General features: G+C 49.3%; 1 long non-coding RNA gene across 1 annotated transcript; it reads right to left on the bottom strand.

Moving 5' to 3' along the window:
* Nucleotides 1-9,823: 9,823 nt before the first annotated feature.
* LOC103587877 lies at nt 9,824-24,759 on the bottom strand. Its single transcript, XR_550263.1, has 2 exons — nt 24,675-24,759; nt 9,824-10,959 (listed from the first exon to the last, which is right to left on the bottom strand). It is a non-coding gene; the product is annotated as an uncharacterized LOC103587877 (long non-coding RNA).
* Nucleotides 24,760-27,644: the final 2,885 nt, after the last annotated feature.

Genomic DNA, 27,644 nt, shown 5'->3' with positions numbered 1-27,644 from the left:
ATTCATGAGCAGCAGGTAGAATTTCCCTTGTGGCCTCATAGAAGCTTCTAGACAGTGCCCTTGCACACCAGGAACCTTCATAACAACCAGCTCAGCTTAGCACCTTTATGCATCCAAGTTTCTGTTTCAGGGAGAAAAAGAGGGGCTATTTTCAGTGAGGCAAAACCAAATTCAAATCCATCACCTCCCCACTGTGTGATTTCAGGAACATCACTTGACCTCTGTGAGCCTGTTTTCCTCCTGGCTGTTGTGAGGAGTGACAAGGAAAATGGATAAGAATGTGCTAGAGAATTCGGAAGCACCAGACAGATGGAAGGTTGTTTACCATCACCTTGGGGGCTGTGCTAGCCATCTCCACTTCATTTTGTGCCCTCCTCTGTGCCCCAGCAGCCTCACATCTATGAAGTGTGTCACCCAGGCCCCCCTGGCCTCTGGCTTCCAGTCCAAGCCACCTAATGTGGAGCACCAGCAGGAGATGGAGGGCAGGAAAAGAGAGAGGTTGGGAATGTGTCCTCATTTCTTCTCTGGCTCACTGCACTCCAGCACTGGCTGTGATATTCCATGAACATAGCTCTGTCCAGTGACCCCTCTTCTGTCACTCCTTCCCTTGCCCCTTCAGGCCTAAAAGTAACCACAACTTCCTTCCCCTTGTTACTAACATCCAGATGCTTCCACCGTCTCTTAACCCTTCCTCTCCCTCTCAAATCAAAATCTCTTCAGTTAAGCCTTTTCGGTGTACCAACTTCTCCAAGCTGATCCCAGTGCAGATCCTAACTGCACCTTCCAGCATCTTCCATGTTCACCCCAGCTGTTCTGAGTCTTGAAGATGGCCTGGGCTCCCCATTCTACTACTCCTGCTTGTCGAATCTTTGTGGATTTGGGTCACCGAAGACCCAGCAAGATGGAGCTGGAGAAGATAGGAAGACAGGAGGGGACTGGAATGATTCTAGGATGGCTGCCCCACTGGTCCTTGCAGCAGAAGGAGCCTCACCCCCGCACTCTTGCTGCCAACACTCCCCCCAGGCAGAGTGGGCAGCCTGTCTGGGTAAAGACCTGCCCAGACCCTACAGCCCGAGGGCGGCCCCTAGGAGACACAGGCCAGGAGCAGCCTTTGTTTCTCATACCTGGAGTTCAGAGCGCGCTTTGCCTGCTTGGTGGAAGCTCTGCTTTAATTAGGGATCTTAGGAGAGAATTCTCTCTTGTTATTTTCTGAATAAATTAAGGAAGTAACTTTGATGCAATATCATTTTCATCTAATCAGGAACATTCTGAAATTACCATATTGTTTTCCATTAGAAACCCCATCGGTCCCCAAATCAGATAACCAGGTTGAAGGCTGCCAAGGCCCTTCTGTCCTGGGGCGGGTGCATGCTGTGAGGACAGAAGGGACTTGCTGCTCCTGCCTGCATCCCTGTTGAGTTCATGAGATTACTCATGGCTCTTAGCAGAGCTCAGCCTTGGCCAGGGCTAGGAAGGGGTCCCCCAGGCAAAGGGCAAAGGAGGGCCCAGGGAGGCCTGCAGAGCAGGTTGGGCTGGATCAGAACCTGCCCAGGAACTTCCTGGCAGTTCAGCTGGGAAGGAGGAAAGGTGAGGCCCTTATCTGGAGCCCCCACTCCCGCCCCTACATGGCAGCCTCACAGGGGTAAGAGGAAGGGGGTTCATCAGGCCCCAGCCTCACCAGGGAGTAAAAGAAGGGAGACCTGGGATCCGGCATCTGAGAAAAGTCTGAAGACCGCCCATGCAAGGTGGGGCCCAAGGCTGCTGGGAATTTGTAAGATTTCCCACAAAGGCTATTCAGAAATCTCTGATAAAGTTCCCTGAAGGCTTGAGCTGAGGGATGCCAAGACCACAGCAAGTCTGAGACCTGTGCAGAGGAAGATGAGAGAATCGCAGGGCTGGACCACCTTCAAAGCAACATCACCGCCACTGTCCCAGGTCTCCTCCTTGAGGACACTCTCCAGTCCTTCAGCAAGGGTGGGGAGCTAAGGCCAGCTGCAGCGTCCAGGGCATGACCTGGGCCCTGGCCGAGATCCATTCCAGGGCTGTGTGACATGTGCAGTGAGAGACCCATGTGCGTCCTTAAGAAAAGATGGCCATGTTTCAGAAGTGCCTTTGTTGTTCTGTTTGCCCCTATTCTTTTTCTATCTCAGTGACTCTCTTTAACCCTTACTTCTATATTTCAGCCTCTCTCTCTCTCTCTCTCTCTCTTTCTCTCTCTCTCTCTCCTCCCCCTTTTGAGCATTCACTACCCACCACGCTTCAGGTCTTCAAGAAGTCAAGACCTTTACCCAAAACCCAGCAAGGACAACCTCCACCCCCAACAGGGGTTCCACCTGGCTCTGCTTCTCCCAGTGCTAAAGCAGGAAACTGAGGGAGTGTGAGCTGCTGGAGAGGAATCTGAGACGCCACAATGCTCCCACCACCACCCCAGAACCAAGAGAGCGCCACCAGGCATTGACCTCCATCCAAAGCCAGTGTGAAGGAGAATGAGGGAGTGGGAGAGACTGACATGGAGGAGGGAGGGTGGCTTTCACATGGCAGAGAAAAGAGTGTGTCAGGCAGAAGTGGGAATGGACAGGTAGGGAAGGATCCAGGGCGTATAATCTCAGGACAGAGTGGCAGCCAGCCCAAGGGTCTTGCAAAGCCCCAGAGTCACTGGGTGTTCTTCGAAAGTAGTGAGTTATTCTCCTTGTCTCTGGGCCCCAGAGCTCAGCAGAAGGTCAGACATACAGAAAGCCCAGGAAATATTTGCTGAACTGAATAAATAACTCAGAATAATACACCGAGATAAGCTAAGGGTCTTTATAAGAATGAAGAGGAGAGGGGGCTCTGGATAGCAGCTCAGATCCACGAGGCCAGGAAAGGCAGCCACCAGGAGGTGCTCTGGAGAGTCCTGGGCAAATGCTCTCTGCCCCTGTTCCCTGTGGGGTTGGGGATTCTGAGCCCGCAGACCAGGAGCATGGCCAGAAAAGGTCACGGCTCACAGGCAGATCCATTCATTCATTATGCAGAAGTGTCCGAAGGGCGCTCTTCATGCAAAGCTCCTGGATGAGGTCCACCTTCTCCCAGGAGTGCGGATGTGGGATGCGTATGGGGGTGGTGGGTACAAGCGTGTGTAGGGGTGGAGCAGGTGCGGTTGTAGACCAAGTGCAATGGGGGTAGGTGAGCATGTGTGTGAAGGGCCTGAGTGTGTTTGCAGGTGTAAGTGGAGACAACTGGGGGACAACAGGACAAAACAGGGACAGTGGGAGGGGACCAAGGGCAGCCCCCAGCCAGGAGGCTCTGAACCAGGACCCATTGCTACTGTGCAGCTCACTTTCTGCTCTAGCTCAGACATTGGCTGGTGGGGGGCGGGGGTTCTTCTAGAGACCTTGCCTATGGATTTGCAGAACCCGCACAGCTCCTGGGGGCCACCCCACTCCCCACCAAGCCCACGGTCAACCACTTGACTTGGACAGACCACCTTACCACAATGTGAATCTCTGGCTCAATAGGAATCTGAAGTTACCAAGAGTATCAAGAGGTGTTTTAATATATTTGGTTTGATAAGTACTTCCCACAGTCTCTTCTGGCTTTTCTGGCTGTAATTTCCAAATTGGTGCTAGCTAGCATGCAGTAGGCCTTCTTCTGCTGGTCCACACTGCTGGACCTCCTTCTTCCTGACTGCCACCTCCTGTCCCAAGCTGAGATAGGTCTCCAAGCTCCCTTGGTCACTTGAGAGTACCGCCCTCCCTTCCCTAGACCACAGGTCTAGCACACAATTTCAGTCCTAAATTACTCTCCCCAGCCCCAGCCCTACCTCTCTGCTGCTCCTCCAAATGCCCCAGCCTCCTAGGGACCGAGGGAAGGGGTGGGATCCCCTCAGGGTCCCCAGGGTTCACTATAGGCTGCTTCCAGAAGAAGTATCCAGTTCCCTGCCCGAGCCTGGCTGGGAGCCAGCCTGCGCGTTGGGACGCCCCTGCCATGGCTGGCTGAAGCTTGTTGTCTAACCCAGCCTGGGGGTACCTGGGGCAGGCAGGGAGGGTGGCCTGGCAGGGCTCAGAGAGCAGGCACACCCTGGGTGAGGTCATGCCTGCCTCACACCTCTGGTATTCCGGCTGATCGCTATCTCCTCCCCCAGCCCTCAGGTTCCTCCACAGAGATGCAGGCGAAAAAGAGGTGCTGCTACTACAGTCTGGCCCCAGGCAAGACCAAGCTGCGCTGAGCCTCAGCCTGCCTGCCTATGGCTCCCACCGCCACCCCCGCCTGCCTCCTGCCTCCCCACCAGGTGCACAGACAGACAGACAGGACTGGCTGCCCCCGGGAGGGATGCCCACTCCCCAGCACGCCTCCCACACCGGGTTGCGCCTTGCCTCACAGCTGGATGTCCAGGGAAGGAGGCTCCCTCCTGTTCCTCACCCAGGAAGCCAGGCAAGGAGCAGGGGGCCTGGAGGGCAGGTTCCCAAAGGCTTCCCCTCCCTCATCTCACCCTCTTGGCCTCCTCACCTCTACCTCAAATAAACTTTAATCATTCTGGCAACCACTATCAATAGAGGAGCCATATGATTTATCATGCACTTTTGAGAATGAGAGGAGGACCATCATAAACCAGACTACTGTCCCAGTAAATTGGGGATATGGTTGCCCTAATTACTGAACCCCTACTGAGTGCTGGGCCCCCAAGAAAATCTGCGGGCACTGGTGAGAGCAGGCGGTGGGAAAGCCGAATTGTTTAGCCTGGGGTTCTCAGGAGCCAGAGAAGGGTCCTGCCCTGGGTCCTTCTTAACAGAATGAAGGATAGTGTGAGACTCCCTAGGGGATCAGAAAGGGGGGACAAATGCCCCAGCTCTCAGGAGTCTTGCTTATGTTTCTTGTTCTCTTTTCTAGCTCCATCCCTGACCTGGCCCCTGAGTCAGGGAAATCGAGGCTCTAAGACAATGGCAGGGCAGACTCTTTGGGAGGGATGCAATGGGAGGAATGCAATCTTCCCAGGTGACTGAGACGTCCTCTCCCTTTCCATCCCATCTTCACAGCCCCAACACACACACCCCTCCACTCCCTTCTCCTCCTGTCTGTCTCCTTCACACACTAAAGCTCTGCCCGTGGTTCTTAAAGTGTGGTCCCTGGGTCAGCAGCAGCATCACCTGGGAACTCGTTAGAAAAGCACATTCTTAGGCCCCAGCCCAGACTTACTGAATCAGAAACTCCAACAAAATTGCCCTAAGGGTTTGTTTGTTAAACCACGCTCTGCTCTTCCCAAACTCTAATGGATGTACAGATCCCCTGAGGACCTATTCATATACAGATTATAGGGTGGAAATGCAGATTAGGATTCAAGAGGTCTGGCTAGGGCCTGATATTCTGCATTTCTTAGAAGCTCCCAGGTGAGGCTGATGCTGCTAGTCCTCGGACCACACTTGCAATAGCAAGGCTCAGTACACCCTGGTTCTCAACCTTGGCTGTGCATTAGAATCAATCACCTGGGGAGCCTTTAAAAATAACGGTACCTGGGCCCTGGCTCCAGAGATCCTGATTTAATTGATCTGAGGTGAGACAGGGGCATGGGCAGGTTTTACAGTTTCCCAGGTGTTTCTAATACACATGCGACATTCTCAACCTGGCATGATAAGGGGATCTGCAGGGCACACATACACCCCATGTACCCATTCACCCTCTGGGACCCCCTTCTCTCTTCAGTCCTCCTTATTCCCTTCCACATCTCCTTGCCCACATCTGCACAGACTCTGACACATCTGCACAAGCACATGGACAGACAGACAGATGTAGGCTCAGACACAGGTGGGCAGAGAGCAGGCATGAGTGTGTGTACACAGGCAAAGACACACATGGAGCCACCCACTTGTATGTGTATGTGGTGCCAACACCCCCAGGTTTGCACGTGCATAGACACACACAAGCACACACACAACACATGCAGGAGCACACGCCAGCCACAAATGAGCCAAAGACCTCCTCCATCTGTCTCTAGTGGGGTGACTCTTGTCGTGTTACATCGGAGGATGGGGACCATGGTCCTAGCAGTCCTGTCTGTTCCTGGATATCAGTGTCCCTGGACAGTCAGGTCAGCCCTCAGCAAACAGGAAGGTGGGGCTTAGGTCCCTCCTCTCTTTCAGCACCACTGAGGCACTCTAGGCGGGTGCAGTCCCCCCAGGAGCATTAGTGCCCCGTAGCAGGCCAACTCAGCCTCAAGGTCTCTGAGGGACCTCAGGAGCCATGCTGACCCCTGGCGCCCAGGTTGCCCATGGAGGGGCACTGCCCCCAGGGGCTGACCCTTCCTGGGGTGTCTTCAGCCTCTCAGTTCATCACTGTCTTCAGCCCCTCAGTTCAACACTGCTGTGTTGGGACCTCCTCTGAGTTTAAAATCCTGTGCCCCCCACCCCATGTGCTAGGGCCCATCACAGACGGGCTGATTGATGATTCAGGGGGACTGCGGCAGCCACAGGCCTATTTTATGATGTCATTAGGCAGCTTCGGCAGCGGGAAGGAATCCCTCCTGACATCATAAAGGACTTGATATTTCGCTAATGTTATCTTGGCGGCGTGTCGCCCTGACATTTTCTCTTTGCAGTGCTCCCCCCAGGACCAGGAGCTGTCTAACTACAGCCTGGAAAAAATGCAAAACAGACAAATGCACCCTCGGGGGACAGCGGGAGAAAGCTAATAGACCAGTCCCCAACTCCCCACCCACGAAGGTGGTTTAGGTGGGAAGCATGATGTGTTTGTCAAAGGAGACCCAAGGCTGCCTTGCAACTGCCATCTCTCCCCACTCCCGACGCCTCTGCTCAGCAGCAGGATGAGCCAGGTGCTGGGTTCCAGAACCAGCTCTGCCACCCAGAGGCTGTATGGCAAAGTCCTCACCCTCTCTGGGCTTCAGTCACCCCATCCACATTTCCACACAGGGAGTTTGGACTGGACACTTTCAAAGGCTGTCTTAGGCAATGTCTGGGACCTTGAAGCTGGAGGGGAGGGTGAGAAGCCACAGCGGTAGGAAGGACGGGCCCCATTGTGGGGAGAGGCTGGGTGGGATGGTTTACAACCCACCCCCTCAGGAATGGTTTTGGGGGACAAATTCAGAATTGCAAGGTATTTCCCTAGCTGGGAAGCCCATTGTCTTCAAAAGGCCAAGACCAACTACCAGTTCTGAGGCAAAATTGAGGTGGCACTGGTGCAAATTCCTTGCATGGGCCTGGCAAACAGAAACGAGCAGAAAGTGGCCATGCTTTCATTCCCACGTTGCTTGGGTGACTCACGGCATGGCAAAGGAGAAAGATCCTATAGCCCTGGGTACCTCCTAGACCCACCTCCGCCCACCTGGGTGGAAATCACTCCCCCCACCCTGACCCCAGAATCCCTGACAGATGGGTCCAGCTTGCCACCTCCAGTAATGGGGAACTCACTCCTTCCCTGGGCAACCTGGACATTTGCCTCCCTGTGGCTTCCTCCAAGGGTTCCAAACTTTGCCTCCTGGACATCTTGGGATGTAACTGCTCCCTCCACCCCAGGACAGGCCTGTAAAAATGAGTACAAACACCTTCCCCCGCACCCCAACCCCCACCCTCCAAGTGTGCAGAAGAAGCCAGGGTTTGTGTTCTGTTTTCAGAGAGTGAAATATTTGTCTTAACAAAGAGCATGACTGGCCATTTTAACCTGGGATCTGTGGTTTGAACCTTATTTCAGTAAAACAAGTTTCCTTCATAATCCTACATATCTTATTTTATGCATTTAAAAACACTGAGAAGGGTACATAGGTTTCACAGACTGCTAAAGAAATCCATGGCATTAAAAAAAAAATAGTTAAGAACCCTATTCTAGAATCAAGTCAAAGCCATGTTTAGCCATGAACGTGTCTGGATTTGGGAGATCATTCGGCCTGGGTGTGTCTCCAGATCTGAAGAACCCTTTGTGATCACCTTTGAAGAAACTACTTTAAAAGTAAAGGTGGATAAGACCATCCATCCTCCAACCGCCCACCCCCTCGCTTCTCCAAGACCAGCACCAACATCTAACCTGCACCATTATGTTGCTTCTTTGCTCTGAGGTGGCCAGACCACCCCATCCCTAGACTCCTGAACCTGAACTGGACAGGCCATCCAGCAGATACCAATGGTATCTACAGAGGGCTGGGCACTGTTGTAAGCACTAGAAGGGCAGGCAAAGAAAGATCAGCCCCAATCCTGGCTTCCAGAAGTTCTCACCAAGTAATGTAGGCACACTCCAGCCACATCCTGCTGCCTGCCCTTCCCCAGCACACTGACGGCTCCCTACATGCCCAGTTCTGCCCGTGCTGCAACCTGAGCCTGCAGTGCCTGTCCCATGCTCTTCTGGTGGCTAACCTTCCCTCAGTCTTCCAGCGCCTGGCTCACTATCTACCTTAGTCTGAGTTCATTCCAGGTTCTGGTGCTTTTACTCCCATGGAGAGGTGTGGCTGAGTGGGAGCCTCCAGGAAGGACCACTTTGGCCTTGGATGTACTTGCAGGCATGGAGCAGGGAGCTGACAGAGGCTGCTGGGGAGCAGGCATCCCTGACTGCTAGCTGGCCCATGAGGACAAACTGTTGACTCTCAGGCTGGGTCAGTAATCAGCACATGGGGGCTTCCTCCTGAGCTGGCTGCCCCAAGCAGAAGGACCATGGGGCAGGTTTCCTCCCAAGGGCCCCCGCTGCCTCGCTAATGGAGTGAAGGTGGAGTTCAGAGTTGCAGCAGCACAATAACCTTTGATTGCCCGACCTGATAGACAGCCACTCCTATGCTTTGGTACCCTTCAAAATGATGAGCAATTCATTCATTCAACAATTCATTGAGCACCCACTATTTGCCAGGCCATGTTCCAGATGGTGAAAACGAAGACAACAATCCCTGCTCTCAAGGAGCTGACATTCTCTTGGGGAGAGACTAGGAACATAGAAAATAAATAAGAAAAAAGTGGGGTATACTAGGTGGTGATAAGTGCCACAGATAAAAATAAATCCGAAAAAGCAGGGTGTTCCTCACGGAGAAGATGACATTTGAGTAAAGGGCGTGACAGAGGCAGCCATGAGGATACCTGGGGAAGAGCAATCCAGCAAAAGGGTACAGCACATGCGAAGGTCCTGGGGCAGGACTGTGCCTGAAACATTTGAGAACAGCCAGAAGGGTAGTGCATGTGGTTGGAGGGAAGTGAGATGGGGAGAACTGCAGAGACAGTAATGGCAGGGGGCAGGGAGGGAGGAGAAAGGGCTGGGATTGATCATGTGGGGCCTTGAGGCTGCTGTCATGCCCTCGGTTTTTATTGCAGGGGAGATGAGAGCCTTTGCAGGTTTTCAGCAGATAATTGGTCTGGTCTGACTTAGGTGTCAACAGGATCACTGTGGCTGCAGTACAGCGAATGGACCCCTGGGGTGTGGACCACACCATGGCAGGGGTGGAGGGAAGAGGTTGGGTTCTGGGTGTCTTCTGAAGGTGGAATGATAGATGCCACGCATTGCTCCTGACCCTGTGCACCATTTTCTTTTGCCCTCACACAACCACCCATTGTACAGAGAAGGAAACTGAGGTTCAGAAAACTCACACAGCCGGTAAGTGGGAGATTCACCCTCAGCTTATCCAAGGCCAAAGCCTGAGTTCTTGTCGCTCCACCTCACTGCCTGCCTGGTCAGGATTCCAATGAGAACACCCAGCCACAGACCCCAAGAGTCGGGAACCAAGTCAAGACACTGACCCGCTGAGAACTTCATGCTAATTTGAAATTGCCCATAAAATGTCATCTTAACATGCTTTCTCTTCATATTAAAGCTCAAATGATACTTATTAGTGTTAAGTGGTTTTATTTTTATTTGTATCATTTCCAATTTTTAATCAATATTTTTATTTTAAATTGCATCCAAAATCATCAGGGAAGGGAGAGAACTTCAAGGAGAAGGGAGGGTCAGGGAGACATTTGACAGTTGCAAGATATGAGCTGGGACACCTCATTTCTCACCAGAATCATCCAGCACTCATGTTCCAAGCACTGCTGTGAGCCAGGCCCTGGGCAAGGGAACTGTGGGGCGGGCAGGAAGGAATCCGACCCAGGTCCTACCCAGAAGCATCTCTCGGCAGATTAGAAGAGACAAAACATTTACAGCCAGCACATGAGAGGAGCCACATCCAGGGTGAGACTGCCTGGGAGCGATCCGGATGACCGAGCAGGGAGGTCCAGCCAGGAAAGGCTGGATTCTGGATGCAGACAGGAGGAATAGAAGCCCTAAGTCAAATCCCAGGAAAGGTGCAACAACGGCAGCAGGGACCAGCGATGGATATGGAGTGCACCTGGGACAGAGGAGCTCCTAAGTCCAAGCTGGTAGGTCTTCCAGCAGGTAGTGCGGCCACCTTTCACCAGCGCCATAGGAAGGGTGGGAGAGGGCTCCTCAAAAGGAAGGAGAGAAGGTCATGGGTTCTCATTCTGAGCTAGGGCTGGAGGCCGATTATTAAAATGCAGCGGGGAGTGCAATGACTAATTTATAGAACCCTAGGTGCCTGTGTGGCTCTGGAGCTGAGTCCACATGGGGGATGGAAGTGGGGAGCCCCTCTCTAGAGGCTGAAGTGGGGCTTCTAAGACTTCATCTGTCACCTCCACAGCAGCCCAAGACCCAATCTCCTCAAGCGAGTTGTGAGAAGGGAAGGAAGGAGGGAAGGAAAGAAGGAGGGAGAGGAAAAGGGGATAAAGGATGGGGACTGGAAGGAAGAACAGAAAAAGGAAAGGAGATGAGATAAGGAAAGAGAGAAGGGAGGGATAAATAAGTCCCAAAGGGCAAGCAGGTCCTTCTCCAGGGACACCATGCCCTGGGCTGGTCAGGGGCAGCACCCTGGGAAACCCAGGGCAAAACTTCCCTTCAAGCACAAGGAGTCGAGGAGGCCTCAGCCACAGGAAGTGAGGAACTGGAGCTGCTGCAGACGCGTGGAAGGTTCTGTTCTGCTCACCTTGATACAGCTGTGCCTGCATCCTGCAAGAGATACCAACACTCTCACAGGTAGATACATACACCCGGAAATGCACCAACACATGGGCACAGCTGCAGAGACACTTGCTGATGTGTGTACATGGGAGATTTGCAGACGTGTATAAGACATAGAGAGGCACAGAGGCACTGGAAAGAACACAGATATACAGTAATGCTTGCACGGATGCCAACAGGAAAGCACGGACCCACGTCTACAGATACTGACAGAGGTGGTCAGATGCACACCAATATGGACACACCTGCATGGGTATTGAAAGATATGTATAAATAGACATTCACAGATACAGGCACAAATGCACAGACACACACACATATCCATATACGACAGCTGTATACATGCAACAAGTTCACTTAGACACATGTGCAGGCTCACACAGACACACCTTGACACATAGTGTGCACAACAGCATGTGTATCTATTGTTGTGTTAATATGCATGCACACACACATTTTAAGAACACACGTGCACACCAAAAGACATGCTCAGAGACACTGGGCCAGCATGCTTAGGCACTGCCAGCACCCAGGCAAACACACATGCTGCTGGGCTCTGTTCTGAGCTCAGACCCTGGCTCTCAGCATCCCTGAATGAGCTGTCCTCAAGCCAGGTCCTCTCCTGCCCCACTCCTGACAACTGCCTAGCTTTGGCAAACTCCCTGGTGCCCAGGCCCGCCCACCATCCCTTCGTCTGTGCACTGGCCCCGGCCCAGGCCCCAGGCTCCAGGATGGCAATTGCCCCATTCTCCCAGGTGCCGACTCAGCCCAATTTCACACCCAGAAGTGGAGCTAGGCCAGCAGGGCTTGTTGCAGCCCGCTTGGGGCATCAGCGCGGGGGTGGTAAGAGGGAGCCAGGATCCTGTAGTGGCAGAGAGAAGAGCAGCCCCAGCTGCCGTGCAGGCCTGCCTGGCAAGGCTGTGGCTTCTCCAAGTCATCCACCCTCTTCAGGCCTCAAGCTCCTCACCTCTGAAATGGGACAATATGCCTGCCCACTGACATGTCAATTAAATAGACACATCTCCTCCCAGATGACAGATTTTGCCTCACCTTCCCTTATTTAAACTTTACAATACCCCTAAGACACTGGTTTTATTTTCCCTGTTTTATACTATGAAGCTGAGTTCAGGAAGATAAGTAACTTAATTAAGGGAGCAGGCAGGATTGGAACTCAGGTTCTTGCTCCAAATTCTGTATCTTTTATGGTTGATAAATAGGCAGCACACAAACCTGCCAGAGTCCAAACATTCACCCACAGCATATATCACTAGTCGATCACAGCCTTTTTTATTTCTTAGTGAATCCAGACTTGGCTTCTGAATCCTTCTCGACACACCACTCCAAACAGCCATTCATAATTGGCCAGAGTTGGCGCACAGAATGAAACCTAATGCTATCCTCTCACTACATCTAATTCATCCAATTCATAGGATTCATGGGATGATTAAATGAGATCAAGGGCAGAAAGTACTTTGCAAGAGTACAAGTAATGTGCCTATCAGGGAAATTTTAGTACAGCTTTCAAAGGCTGTTTACATTCAAGTCCTCTGAAGTCTGACTACACTGGGGTGAATGGCTACAGACAAGACAGTCACTATCATTGCGCCATTTCACAGAGGAAGAGACTGAGGCTCAGGCATGTGAGTCCACATGGCTAAGTGCCAGAGGTGGGACTGGGAGGCAAGCATTGACTCCCGTTTCAGTGCTCTTTGAAGCCAGGGCCCCAGGCAGGCAGGACAGGCCAGAGTGTGTGGGCATCGGGGAGTCAGGGCTGGCAGGGGAACAGGAAGGCCCCGTCTCCTCCCAGCAGAAAGGGGTCGACCCTACAACTAATTGGTTCAGAGTGCCGCTTTCGACCCTAATTAGCTATTTGTCATGTCTCCATTTGCATACCAGAAAAGATGCAAATTTACATATTTGTAAATGAGGCCGGGCCTGGATGTGGGATCTGGAAGAGCTTGGCAGTTGCTAGCAGGCAGGGAGGCAGCTGGCTCTTGCCACTGAAGCATGGGCCATCGTGGAAAGAGATTTGGAAGACAGCTCCTTGGCTCATGGCTGCAAGGTGCTCTCAAAGGGGTCAGAGAAGACGGCCCACTCATTCCCTCCCCAAAGGCTGAGGGGTGGGCAGGGAGAATGGGTGAGCCTCACGCTGCTGTTCTGATTAGAGGAAACAAGGAGAGGGATCCAAAGTAATTTCAGGACGCTGTGTGCTGGGAAACCTTCTGTTCCCGTCCTCGGGTAGAATCTGTAACACTTGCAAAGTGGGGAATATCCCCCTCTACCTCCCTGAAAAGGAAAAGGTTTGGGAGGGAATAGAGGTCAGAGGGAAACACACCCTAACACACACACACACACACACACACTCTCTCTCTCTCTCTGCCTCTCTCCCAGACTCTAACTTTTGCACACACCCACAACTCATTTACGTATATATACACACACGTCTCGGCCCCCCAAGAGCACCCTTACCCACAGCACCCCCAGACCCACAGAGGTACACATGTGACTCTAACTCGAGAGGCACTTTCGCACATGCAAACATTCCCAGACTTCCTGAGACATACACATTCACGCCCTTACACATACAGACACACACTCAAACACTTGAACATAGATGTAGGCATACAGACTCACTTAAGCTGTGCATAAATATTTACATACACACACACACACACAAGACGTACTCGTGCAAGCACATCCTTGCTAAGACCAAAATTTTCTGGCAAATTCTGGAAATTCTGACCCCTCTCTCAGAGTTTCTAGTGCCTCTCTGGGAAGAGACAAAGGAAGCTAGGTAACCATCCTTCCCAGAAAAAGAGCAGTGTATCCCCAAGGAATTGGACCCCAACTAGGGATTGATTCCTTCCCTAGGAAGCCAGTGACTAGCAAATGGTCCAGTGCCTTCTGGGCTTTGACCTCGAGCTTGGAGCAGGTCTGGGTGGGCCTCGACAAACAGGAGAGCATGGGGCAGAGGGGGAAGAAGCAGCGAGATATTGATGAGGTCTGGCCCACGCACTGAGCAGGGAAGCAGCACTGCCTCACAATTCCATGTCGACCTCAGAGGCTGGCATGGAATGGGTTGGCATGAGCTGCTGTGCCTTCAAGCGTGAGGGCACCAAGATGCCAGGCTCAAAGGGAGCCCCAGACCCTCGAGGCTTCCTAAGATTTGGGTCCAGGTGCTGGACACTGGAGCCCGGAGCACACGGTCCAGACCAAATGCCTTAACCACTGTCCCCGTTCCCCAGCACCTCCTCCCCAATGCCTGCATCTCAAAAGGCAAGCTAAATAGCTCTGTATTTGTAAATTAAATATAGCTGCACTTCAGCTTTCCAAAGAGCTGGGAAGAAGAGAAGGAGAAAGAAAAAGAGAGAGAGGAAGAGAAGAAAAGCTGCCGCCCTCAGGAAAGTCTGGCTGCTACAGATTGCCTGAGTCATGAATATTCATCTGGCGAATGGGGAGAGCGGGAGTTTGCATAACAGCTCCACCCACCCGACTGAAAGAAATGTCACCGCCTTTGCCAATAAAGTGCCAAAGGAAGCCGGTGGAGACTGCCAGCCAGACGGTGCCAAACTGCTGACTTCCACTCTAAGGCGTGGAGAAAGCACATTGTTTCCGGCCCAAGGAGCCGCCACTTGGGGCTGAGGGAATGGAGCTGGCTGCCGGGAGAGAACCAGGAAGAAAAGTTTCACTTGCCACCCACAGGAAGCCTGGTGGGCAGAGCAGCTGGGCCACAGCCCTCTACAGAGCCCCTCCGCAGAGGGGTTCAAACCCAACTGTTCCAGGGCACCCACCCTCGCCAACCACCATGGGCCTGAGTTCAGTTCCACAGGCATCTAGGCCGGCTCCCAGCTGAGAACCCCATGCTTGGGATTTTCCTTAAAGAAATCTCAAGAGGGTATTCATGAGTCCTAGATGGTTACTAGAGACCAGGAGGCAAGGGGACAAACCTGATGTCACTTTGGAGCTTGGAAGTCCACGGTAACCTTGGCCACATTTTGCAGAAGGGAATACCCCAGCTGCAGGTAACTTCCCTCCCTGGGTCAGACGCACTCTCAAGGCCCAATCCTACTGTCTCTGATTCAAGGAAGTCTTCCCTGGCCCTCTGGCCCCAAGACAGAGCCAGACTCTCTGTACACCCCAGTCCTGAAAGCTACCCTTGATTCCAGCCCTTTTCATGCCCATGACTATTTCCTCCCCAGGCCTCTGAGCTTTGAGGATGGGCTGTGGCTGATTTATTAGTCTCAGTGTCCCAGCCCAGCATGAGACTCAAAGAAGGCATCTTGAGCAATTTGTTGAATGGAGTCATTTCTTCCATCCATTCCCATCCCCGTGCCTTTAACTGGCCCTGGGTCCTTCCACTGCTCTGAAACGTGCTTGTCCAGTCCCTGGAGGAGATGCATCCCAGCTCAGTTTGGGCACATTGAGATCAAGACCAGAGCTGAGTGGCTGGCCTCCCATCCTCAGGACCCAACTTCCCATGAAGGGATCAGAGAGGTTCCCGCTACCCGTGACATCCCATCCTTGTGGCAGCACCCATCAGGTGGAGGTACAAACGCTCCTGCCTGCTCACCAGGCTGCCGCAGCTGGCTCCATCCAACATTACCTAAATGAATGAGAGATGGAGAGAGGATGTTCTCTTAGTACAGAAAAGCATTTAGGACTATGGGCGTCTCCAGCTGCTGCTCCTGTTATGTAAAGTTTGGGATGTGTATTTGGGACTTAACGAGGATATTTATGTGTGTGCATCTTACCTTCACAGACTGTTCACTTCAAGCATCCCAAGCACACTTGGGCAGAGTACACAGCAAGACAAGCTAGGCTACAGGCTCCAAGGGAGGAGTGCCACCTCCGGGCAGCCAAGGAGCCTCTCTCCCAGGACTCACAGAACCCCAGAAATCTGTGATGACACCCACCTACACCTGTCTCCCTTCTGCAGGGATCCTGCTACTTCCACACTCTGCTTAAGGCCTCAAGGAACTAGAATTCTTTTACTGCCTCCTTCATGGTTAAAACATCTGCAATTGCTGCAAAATTCTTCCTTGAACTGAGCCAAAATCTGCCTCTTTGCAATGTCCTCACACTGGTCCAAACACCACTTCTGGGACCACACGGGCTATGTTGTTCCCTCTGCTCCAAGTCAATCACTAGTCCTACAGGAGGTAAATTGGTGTTAAATCAAAAAAGTTTCTGTGGTTGAATAAGTTTGGGAGAATTCTATATTAAACAAGTTTCTTCACTGTAGAACTTCTCAGAACCTTTACTGTGCTCATATACACTGAGCTGTGGGTCTTGCATTTCATGAACAAATTTGTTCACAGAACCCTTTTCTGTGGACCAACCTCAATAAACTGAGATTGCAAGGAGTGCATTTTAGGAAACATTGCTTCAGCAGGTTAAAAGTGAATGTCTAATTCCTCAGCCTGAACTCCTTCAAGAATTTCTCCTGGCCGGATATCACCCCTGGGCCTCTCCCCATCCTGGTCATTTTCTGTAGGCGAGCTCTGCCCGTGTACCTGCATTCCTCCGCTGCTCCAGAACTCTGCCACTGAGAGTCTGGAAGAGCCTTTTCCCCCATATCAAAGACCCCATGCTCCCACCAATGCAATCAAAATGCCATCGGAGGCACAACAGCCGGATCACACTGAATGTCTTCCTTAAAAGTCTTCCGAACAAGCCATGACCCCGCCTCAACTCCTTGTTCTGTTCACAGGCCCTGCAGTTGGAACCCATAGGTAGATCCCTCCATGCCCAGGGTTCCAGACAATGGGGTGCCTGCTACATCTTCCCTGAACAGCCAGGTAGTGGGCACAATGGCCCCCAAATATCTGTACAGCAGCTGGTAGTCACACGTGCAGTCAGGCTTTTTCACAGCACGATCCAGAGCATAATCCTGTTCTAGCACCTAGTCAGCTCAGACTCATGGCAGAGCCCTCAGCTCATCCGAGGCTCCGGGCCCAGGGCCCAGGGCCCAGAAGTCTCCCCAGACTGAGGCCAGAGTCCACAAGGATGGGAGACCCTGATTCCACCAGCCTCCTCTCTCCTGCTCCCTCAATCGCCCCTTCCATGAGATCTTTCTCTCATTCTTCAAGTATGTGTCAAACCCAGGCATAGAAAACAGGTTCATCTCACCAGCTGGCTTCAATAGATTGGCTGTGGCTCCCCAGAATGGCTATTGGGAGAAAGATTTTGAGGCTTCATCCAGGCTCAGCAGAATGATTAGTGATGCTTGCCAGTGCTGGGGAACAGACAGGGAGGCAACCATGCCAGTTACTGCCACCTCTGGTCAAGGCTCAGTCCCTTTCCCTCAAATCTGCTCCCCCAAGCTACCACCCTCCTTTCTCCCATGACAGACTCTCTCACTCCCACACGCGGCAATGTACAGCCCACTCCTCCGCCAAAACTGTTCCCCCCGAGGTCACCAGCAAAGCCCTATTTGTCAAGTCCTGTGCCCTTTCCTTGGTCCCTGTGCCTTTGCATCATTAGATATGGTTGACCTTTCTCTGGAAATTTGCCTCTATCCCCAAGGCATTCTAAGGCACTCCAAGCCCCCCATAGTCCCTCGCCTTCCTGGCCACACAACCTGTTTCTTCTCCTATCTCGTAAACGTGGCTGTGTTCCAGGGCTCAGTTTCCAGCCCTCTCCTGCTCCTGCCCATGCACTTCCTCCCTCCGAGATTTCACCCACAGCTTTGCCCTTGAGGAATAGCCCACCCCCACCTCAGCCCTCTTAAGAGGCAGCCCTACTGCCCACCAGCCACTGCCACAAACCCAAACTCTGAAAACCCTGTGCCTCTTCTTCCCTCCAGAATCAGCTTCTGCTCAGGGCTTACCACAGATCAAAATCTTGACTTGCATCTTGACTCCTTATCCACATTTGTTAAATCACCACGTGCTGATTCCTCCTATTTAATATTTATCTTATTTTCAAAATGAAAATAGCTTTATTATTCATTCTGATTGAAAAACACGATATACCCTCATTATAAAAAAAAATCAAATCAATACTTAAAAGTATGAAAAAGAAAGTAAAAATCCCACCACCCAGATATAACCACTCCTGGCATTTCAGTGAACAGCCTTCCAGACATATCTTTATGCATATATACACATAGAGATCTATGTATATAATTTTATAGACGAGGAATTGTATTATACATACTGTTCTCACTGACACCTGCTTTTCTCTCTCAACAATATGTCATAGACATCTTTCAATGTCAATAAATAGAGTTCTACAAAATTATTTTAATTACTTTGTAGTATTCCATTGTATATGTGTATCATATATTTTATTTAACTGGGTTGCTACTGATGATCATTTAGGATGTTGTCAAGATTTTACTCTTATAAACAATGTTGTGATAAATATCTTTGTGCATATCTCTGCTCATTTTTGCAATTTTCTCCCTGGAATAAAATCCAAAAAATGAGAGTGCTGCAATAAAGTCTACACACTATTTCTAATTTTGCCATTGTGCCCTTCAGAAAGCTTACAACAACATACTTTACTTCACATCAACAGTGCACAGGCATCTGTCTGCCCATACCCTCGCCAATCCTGGGTTTAGTCAGCCTTAATAGTTGGCCAGATCGACAGAAGGCAAATGACACTTGTTTTTATTGGCATTGCTGAGATTATCAGTGAGGTTAAATAAATATCTTTTTGTCATTTCAGACATTTGTAATTTTCCTTGTGAATTGCCTGTTCATGTCCTTTGCCCATTTTTCTAATGAGATGTTTATCTTTTTCTTAACTATTTGTAAGAGTTCTTTGTACATTAGTGATGAGTAAACTTCTGTCTATCATATATGTCCCCCCTCCTTTTTTAACTTTTCTTATAATTCTTTAATGTACTTAAATTTTCAATTTTCACATAAGTCAAATTTATCAATCTTTTATAATTTCTAAATATCATGTCATGCTTAGAAGAATCTTCCCCATCTTAAGATGATCAAAATATTTACTAATATTTATACCACCATGGTCTTCATGGCTTGATCTTACTGGATGGAGTAAGGCAGAAAACCAGCTTGTGTTGTAATAGCCAGCCCATTATGCCAACACCACTTATAAAATAGCCCATATCTTCCCAATCCAATTGAAATGCCATTTTATCATATTAAAAAAATCCCCTTAAATACCTGGATCCATATCTGGACTCTCTATTTTGTCCCAAGGATCTATTATTACACAAAAATTTTTATTATTGTCCTTCTATAAAACATTTTAATATCTGATAAATATTCATCATTTTTCTTTTCTGAAAATTACCTGACTACCCTCATTTTTCATTCTTCTGGATTAACTTTATAATTATTTTGACCAATTTTTAAAAAATCCTATTGGGGGGCCGGCCCGGTGGTGCACTCAGTAGAGTGCGGTGCTCGGGAGCACAGCGGCGCTCCCGCCGAGGGTTCAGATCCCATATAGAGACCGGTCCGCTAACTGGTTGAGCGTGGTGCGGGCGCAACACCGAAGGTTGCGATACTGTTACCGGTCACGAAAAAAGACAAAAAGGAAAAAAAAAATCCTATTGGGATCTTGACTGGATTATCTTCATTTTGTACATTCAGTTAAGTATTGACATCCTTATAGTACTAAATCTTTCAACCCAAGAACTACCTATGTATTATGTTTATTCAAGTCTCTTTTACACCCCTCAGGAGAGTTTTTTGGTTTTCTTCATGTAATTCTATACATTTCTTGTAAAGGTCATTTCCAGGTATTTTGTAGTTTTGTTTTTTTCTAGACACTGTGGGAAAGGCCTTTTATTTTACCTTCTAGAAAGTCATTTTATAAATAAAAAGCTATTAGTTTGTGTTTATTGTTTTGTTATTCATCATCTTACTAAACCTTATTTTTTCCAACTGTTTTTCAGGAAATTGTCTTGGGTTTTCCAGATAATCATCTTATCTGCAAACTATGATTATTTGCTCCTCTCCCCCAATATTTATACTTTCTATTTCATCTTCTTGCCTAATTGCAATGTCTAGCACTTTAGGAAAAGTGTTTTTAAAAATATTGACAACAACAGCTACCCTAGTCCGGTTTCTGACTTTAATGAGAATATATCTAGGGTTTCACCAGCCTAATGTCTCTTGTTCCATCCTCTCCACCCCTGTAGCTACTACTTTAGTCTAGCCCATATTAATTTGTCACATGTGTTATCATAAATATGATAAGTAAGAGTACAGGGTTTGAAGTCAGATGACCTTTGTCCAAGTCCTGGCTCCAACATTTACTAACTACATGATCTAGTCAAGTTACTCAAGATCTTTGAAACTCTGTTAAAAAAAAAAGGAGCAGGGGGGGCTGTTGTAAGGATTAAGTCAGATAATACATGAACACAGTATCAGTAAGTGATTTCTTTTTTAAGTCTCAGCCCCCAACTTCTCCTTCTAATCCAACCTGTATACAGGGTACTTCAAGAAGTCTGTGGAAAAATTGAATTAGAAGATAATACAAATCTTTCCATGAACTTTTTGAAGTTCCCTCTTAGGTTGATCTTCCCAAATGACCACTGTGTTCACATCACTTACAACTCTCCCTCCTCTGTTCACAAATCTTCAGTTACCCCAACTGCCTATAGAATCAAGTTCAAATTCTTAAACATCCCTACCAACCCTTGACTCTAACCTAGCTGTTCTCTTAATGGTCACCGAATACCCAGTAGGCTGTCACCTCCCCACTCGGATCCCTCCATCAGCCTCTGTATCAGCTTTCATATTGCAAGTAATACAAAAATGAAATCCAAACTAGTTTAATAAAGCAGATTTATTAGGTTTGCTTACTGAATCCTCCAGATGCAACAGGCTTCAGGCACAGTTTGATCAGGGCTAGGACTCTATTCTTCTGTGATTTTCTAGGCTCTTCCCATCTCCATATGTTGGCTTAATTTTTAGGTTAGTGTTCCTAGTCACCAGATATCTGCCAGAAATTAGGGCCCCATGTCTCCTCATTCAAATTCAGACAGAGATTAAATGTGTTTTCCCAGGTATCTAACAAAAATCCCGAGCTTCTGTCGGATTGGGCCAAACTGAAGCAATCCCTGTCACTGGTGGAATGTGAGTGTGGTTGGTTTAGAACCAACAATGTGCCAAGGTCAGCGTTTGGCAGGGGGCGTGGATCTTGATTGGCTAAACCAATCAGGATCCATCCCCAGAGCAACACACCCTGCTGGAGACAGATGTGATGTTGACAACCTCACTTGCCCGAATTCAGGTTTCCTTTAAGACCCAAGTCAAACCCCAGACCTCTGGCAATATGCTCTCCCTTTCAGCTCCCAGAGCTCTTACTCCACTCAACACATGCTAACCACTGCCATATATAATTATTTATCTAGTCACTTGTCCCATCTTCCTGACTAATAATCACAGGACTGATGGAAGTCTACAAAACCCTTTACATAAACTAGCCCTTTTGACCTTCACCACTATCCTATGAGACTCAGTTAAGTAACTTGTCCTATGTCACACAGCCAGAGGCAACATTGCCCCGGAGTCCTCTCTCTCTCTCTCTGTCTCTCTCTCTCTCTCTCTCTCTCTCTCTCTCTCTCTCTCTCTCACACACACACACACACACACACACCCCACTCCCTTCTTCAACCTCCAACCCAGGCCTGACCTGAAGATACAGAAATCCCCCCCCCCCAGAGCCACCTCTTTTTTCCCATTTTACCTCAATTCTAGAGTTCTTTGTCCTCCTCCAAAAACTACAGAGAAAGTTTTCTTGCCAGACAGCAGTTTCTAAGATTTGTGTGACAAGGCCAGGTAAAATTCAAATGACTCTGGGTGATTTAATCTGCTTGGGGCTGAGGTGGTAAATCAGGGCAGCCCAGGCTGCCACAGCCGCCCCAGAAACCCACAAGCTGAGCTGATGATGGGAGTTTATCTGCAGATCTGCAGGTGAGGGCCCTGGAAGCGTGAACTGCGGCCAGGGGAGTTCCCCTCCACTGCATCTGGAATACATTTGGAGGGTCCTACAGCCCACAGCCTGTCCCGACCTACATGTTCCACCAGCAGACCCCTTTCCCAAGGCTGTAGACCTAGTTCCTCCCTCCCCCACCCCCACCCATTCTCAGAGCTGCTTCTCAAGTCCACACCGGACTTCTCAGGGCGAGGAGACCAGCATCGGTCAAGCTTTCACTGAAACTGCCGCCTCAGTGCCAGGTCCTGCTACGCCCATTACCTCATTCATCTTTACAACAACTTAATGAGGGAGAAACGTCCATCCCCAGTTCACAGGTGACTTAATTGAGGCTCAGAGCAATTAAATAACTCACCCAGGGTTGTTACACAGCTAGTAGGAGGCAGAGCCAAGATTCAAACTTAGACCCATAAGACTCCAAAAGCCTCATCCTCTGACTCCAACCCTCTGTGGAGGCCAAGGGAAGTAAGAAGCTGGCAGCTTTCATAGGGACCATGTTGTCTGAGAAAAGAGAGGAGCAGTCCCCAGCTGATGGGAAGTTAGGATTCTGAGCAATGAAGCAATCATTTTCCCATACAAAGGAAACATCAAAGGAAAGGGTAGTCACACTTACCAGGTGCCACTGTGCGTATATGTGGGTGCTGTGTGCCAGGAGCTCACATCCATCATCCCACCCAGAACTCTGTAGACCGTAAATATTTACTGTTTGCTGGGAAAAGTTTACCATCCTGATTTGTATCATTTGTCAATTTCTGTGGTGTAAATACTCCCACAATGGTCAATTTCAAGCTACTGATGGGATGTCACTGAACCCTCCTTGGGAAGAGATGTCTCCATCGGTACTATAAAGCAGCAGGAACCCTCTCCAACACACCCCTGCCTGTAAGGGAGTATTTGTTAAACCCACTTAGCAGATGAGATCATATGAAAAGATGCTCAGGCTGAAACCCATTTCTTTACAATTTTCTGAAGTCCATTCTCTCCCAGCTTCATGTTCTCTGAAGCAAAGATGATGCTGAGAACCACAATCACTGATCTCTAATCTCTGAAGGAGGGTGGACTCCTGTGAGATTCTGAAGGGCAGAAGAAGACCAGTGGGCAAAAGTTCAGCAGATCAAGGTTCGACATATTGGAGAACTTTCTGGACGCCCCTCTGGACTGACAGCTTCAGGAAGGCAGCATCTAGCACATAATAAATGCACAGTAAACAATGAATGAATGAGCCATTACATACAAGTTTCATTGACACCTCGAACTCGCCAAATCCAAAATGGAGCTCATATGGTTAATACATGACATTACGCATTAGGCAAAACCCATCGAACTGCACAATACAAAGAGGGAACCCTAATATAAAATTAAGTTAGCAATAATATACCAATATTGATTCATAATTGTAACAAATGCACCATGCTAATGTAACATGTCAATAATAGGAGAAACTGTACATGTGGGTGGGAGAAGGGTATGGGAACTGTCTGTACTTTCTTCTCAATTTCCTCTGCAAAACTAAAAGTGCTATAAAAATAAAAAACTAATAATTTTTTTTAAATGGAGCTCATCACCTTTCCCAAAAAACCTATCTCCCCTCCTGTGTTTCCTGTCTCAATGAATGTCACTACGCCAGAAACGTGGGGGTCCTGACTCTTCCCTCTTCCTCATCCCCCACACCCTATCAATCAACAAGCCCTACCTATTCTACTTCCTATACATCTCGTGAACAGGTGCTGCCCTCAACATCCCCACTGTGCTCCCCTGGCTCAGACGGTCACATCTGTCCCTGAGTGGCACAACAGCTTCCTACCTGGTCTTTTCAGCATTCATCCTTGGCCTGTACCCACTCCCCACCCCTGTCACATCCATCACCAACAAAGCTGCAAAAGCGATCTTTCAAAATTTCACCTATGAGCATGTCCCTCCCACCCCTTCAGTGGGTCCCTGTTACTCAGAGTATGGAATCAAAGCCCCTTGCTCCCACAGGGCCTGGCCCCATCTCCCTCCCCTGAGTGATCCCGCTCCTCTCCCTCCACCCCACGTTGGTCTTTATTCTTCAACAGCACCAAGCTGCTTGGTGGTCCCCGCACTCCTATCTCTTGCCTCCACCCACCCCTTTGCTCAAGCTAAAACCCCCGCCTGCAGTGCCCTCGCGTCCCTCTCCCATCTCTCTTCTCTTTGCCTCAGTAACTCCCACTCATCCTTTAATATGTCAAGTAAGATCGTTTAGGTGAATGGTTCCTGGGGGCCCTTGTAGTCCTAACATTTCATGATTCTAATGACAAGTCTTGATATTCAAGGCCCTCTGGATTCTATAGTCACCTTCTTTCTTCATGGCACCCTGCATAGGATCCTGTAGTCCAATTCCACCATTGTATGGACAGAAAATCTGAGGCCCAGAGAGGAAGAGGGATTTGCCCAAGACCACACAGCATGGCAATGGCTAAGCCAGGACAAGAACCAGGCACCTGCCTCCCGGCCCAGGGCTCTTTCTTTGCATTACACTCTCCAAGCTAACCACCCCCCCCACACACACACACACTCACCACACCATCACTACCCCTCTGTGACTTACCTCCTCTCACCCAAGCCAGGCTCGCGCCTTTCCTGCCTTAGCTCACGCAGCTGCAAGGCCATTCCTCCAATGCCATTCAACTTCCACGTCCCTCTACCTCCAGGAAGCCTACCTGGGTTATCAAGCCAAATCTATCCACATTTCACACCCACACACACATACACGGTGTTCCCCAAACCACCCAAAAACTAGGGCTTGGTTCACTCACGTGCAGTCGATGTCTTGTTCAGTCTCACCAGGCACGATGCTCCCTCCACAGGGCTGGCTGATGTCTCTTCATCTTCTTTCTTCCCCTCCTCCTTCTCCTTCTCTTTTTACCTCCACCAGCTGGGTACACAGCTGCTCAAGGTAACAGCATAGCCAAAACAGCATGGCATGTGAGGTCAGACAGATCGAGATTCAAATCCCAGCTCTGTACTTCCCTGGTTGGTTGACTTTATTCCATCTGAGCCTCAACTTTCCTCATCTGTAAAATGGGTGCTACCACCCGGGGTTGTGATGAGGACTGAATGAGCTCATTCATATTACTGGCTTAGCACTTAGTAGGCTCTTAATCAATGCTAGTTCTCTTCCCCACTGCTTTTCTCAGTGAATCTCAAGACAGTTGGAGAAATAGGCTCCTCTGGGCTGGGAGGTGGGCAGACTCTTGAACACTTTCTCTCATTTCCATCCTCAACAGGCTATGAGCAGCCTGCGTGCAAAAACATGGGGTGTTTCCAACCCCCCCTTCCCCACCCCCAACAATCTGCTTTAACCTTCCTATCACAAATGCCTTGTTTATTTCAATATCATCCGTTTTACTTTTCCGTTCATGCAAAAAAAAAAAATTACAAAAACAGATTTAAGAGGAAAAGAAGTATTTAATGAGTAAAACTGTCTGTAGCCCTGTTTCTTTCTCAGGAAAAAGTGGCTGTGATTCTGGCATAAGAGAGGGAAGCTCCACAGCTTCACTTCATTGCAGCTGCCAGAAGAAGTGCATTTCAGAGTGGAACAGAACCTCCACATTAAACAGTACGTCTCCCAGCCAGGCATTCCTGTGCCGAATTCAGCTTGGCAGGTGACACCCCCGTCAAGCAGAGATCCAGCCCTGACATGAGCAACCACAAGGTTCTCTGCTGCTGCCCAGCCTCCAGCTTAGGAGAACCAGCCCTGCCAGGCCCTGGCAAACCACAGACCACAAGGATAAGGACTCTAAGAAGGGAAGGAGGCAGCTGGAAAGGAGTGGATACACTTGGCTGGTGGCCAGGACCCCTCCCAGTTCCAGAAAGGACCAGCACTTTCCCCTCTCTTGAATAAGGCTAGTTGGGCATAAAGATCAAATCCACTGCTACTCAAACAAAAGCTCAGAACATCTGAAGCTTCCTTCCCACCTTCAAGGGTGTCATTTGGGGGGGCTGCTATGGATAGAATCCAAGGGTCAAACTCCGGAAGGACTCTGCTCCCCTAAGAATCCAAAAAGGAAGAGAGAGAACTGGAAAAACAGAAAATAGCACATGACCTTCAAAGATGTACAGTGGAAGCTGCGCCAGGGCAGAGAGAAGACTGAGGCCGAAGAGTGGTCCCCTCCCTTGTCCCAAACACCATACCCCTAGTGATGTAGCCTGCCGACTCACACTGAACTTACTGGCACTTGAGCTCCTAAATTTTTTGCTCATGAGCTGCTGTTCCCCTCTGCAATCTTTTCCCGTAGTCAAGACGGGCCTCAGCGTTTATCTCTGTGATATTACATCATACTAAATTCACCCTGTCACTGCAGCCTGTTGAGATCTTTCTGGATCTTGATTCTGCTATCTGAGCTTTTCTCTGTTCCTTGGAGTTTTCTCGTCTCACTGTTATAAGCCTGTACCCTCTATGTCTTCTTCTGGATCCTTGGCATAGATTGGTCAGAATAGGGTGGAAGGCAGAGCCCCAAGGTAGTCTCTAAAGACCTTCTGCAGACTAACCTAGTTCATTTATGTGAACGTTCCATGGCTGTCGTTCAGCCAGATGGGAGCCCCCCACCCCTGTGCCCTCACAGCCATCCCTCATGTCCTCAAGAGTCGTGGAAGACTCTGTCCAATGTCTTAGGAGGCACTGTGCTATGGCAGAAAGGGTCAGACAGATGCAGGTAGGAATCCCAGCTCCACTGGCCTTGGGCAAGTTGTCTGATTGCCCAGAGACTCAGTTTCTCGTCCATAAAATGGGGACTGTCACATCTAGGGCACAGGCTTGAAAGGATTAACTAAAACCATGTGTGTGAAGTACTCAGCACACAGTAGGTGCTCAAGAAATAATAGATTCCTCTCCACCCCATCCTGGCTCATTTTCTTCACCCACCAGTCATTAAGCTGTCAAGAAGCAAAAAGATTTGCCTGGTTTTGGTGAGCCCACGCTGGCTCCAGATATCACTGTCTTCTTTTCTAGTGTCACAGACTTCACCATCCATGCCAGACCCTCGCACTAACTTAAGATCAGCCTACACTCTGGATCTCTTTTTATCTGAATTCCTGTCAAGATGGTCTTCCCTTCCTGGACCTACACAGTTTTCTAAATAAAAATAATAACAGTAGTAATGGCAGCTTGATTCTTCCAATCCCACTATGAAAAAGAAATATGAATTATTTTTAATAAAAATAATAACAGCAGTAATGACAGCTTGATCTTTCCAACCTCACTTTTTAAAAGATATATATTATTTTTAATACAAATAATAACAGTAGTAATGAAAGCTTGAGCCTTCCAATAGCACTATGAAAATTTTTTTTAAAGTATCTCCATTTTGCCTAGGAGGAAACTAAAGTTCAGAGAGGTAAAATGACCCTCCTGAGGTCACATCACTGGATAATGTGAAAGCTAAGCACAGCTCTGTCTGATCCTCAACACCACACTCTCAATATTCGATAATATTTCCTAAATATTGGCCTAAGGGGGGACTTTGTCTCAGGCCCTGCTGCATTTGTCTTTTAGGGCTCAGCCCAAAGTTCCACTTGGTTGAGAGCCTGTTGGGTCCTGATACTTTCATCCATAGGGGAGCCACTCCTCGTCCCACCTCTCAGCAGCTCTGTGCGCTCCACCTGCACATACTAGACTGGACTGAGGCACAGACTCCATCACTCCCTGAAAACTGGATTCATGCATTCTTCATCTTGGCCCCAGAAGCTGATCTCCACACTCCCACCCTAAGCTCCTCAATGCCTTG

The sequence above is a fragment of the Galeopterus variegatus genome, unplaced genomic scaffold (assembly GCF_000696425.1).
Source record: "Galeopterus variegatus unplaced genomic scaffold, G_variegatus-3.0.2 Scaffold498, whole genome shotgun sequence".
NCBI classification, from domain to species: Eukaryota; Metazoa; Chordata; class Mammalia; order Dermoptera; family Cynocephalidae; genus Galeopterus; species Galeopterus variegatus.
Note: the sequence above shows the minus strand (reverse complement) of the source record. Positions and strands in the feature narration are given on the sequence as shown.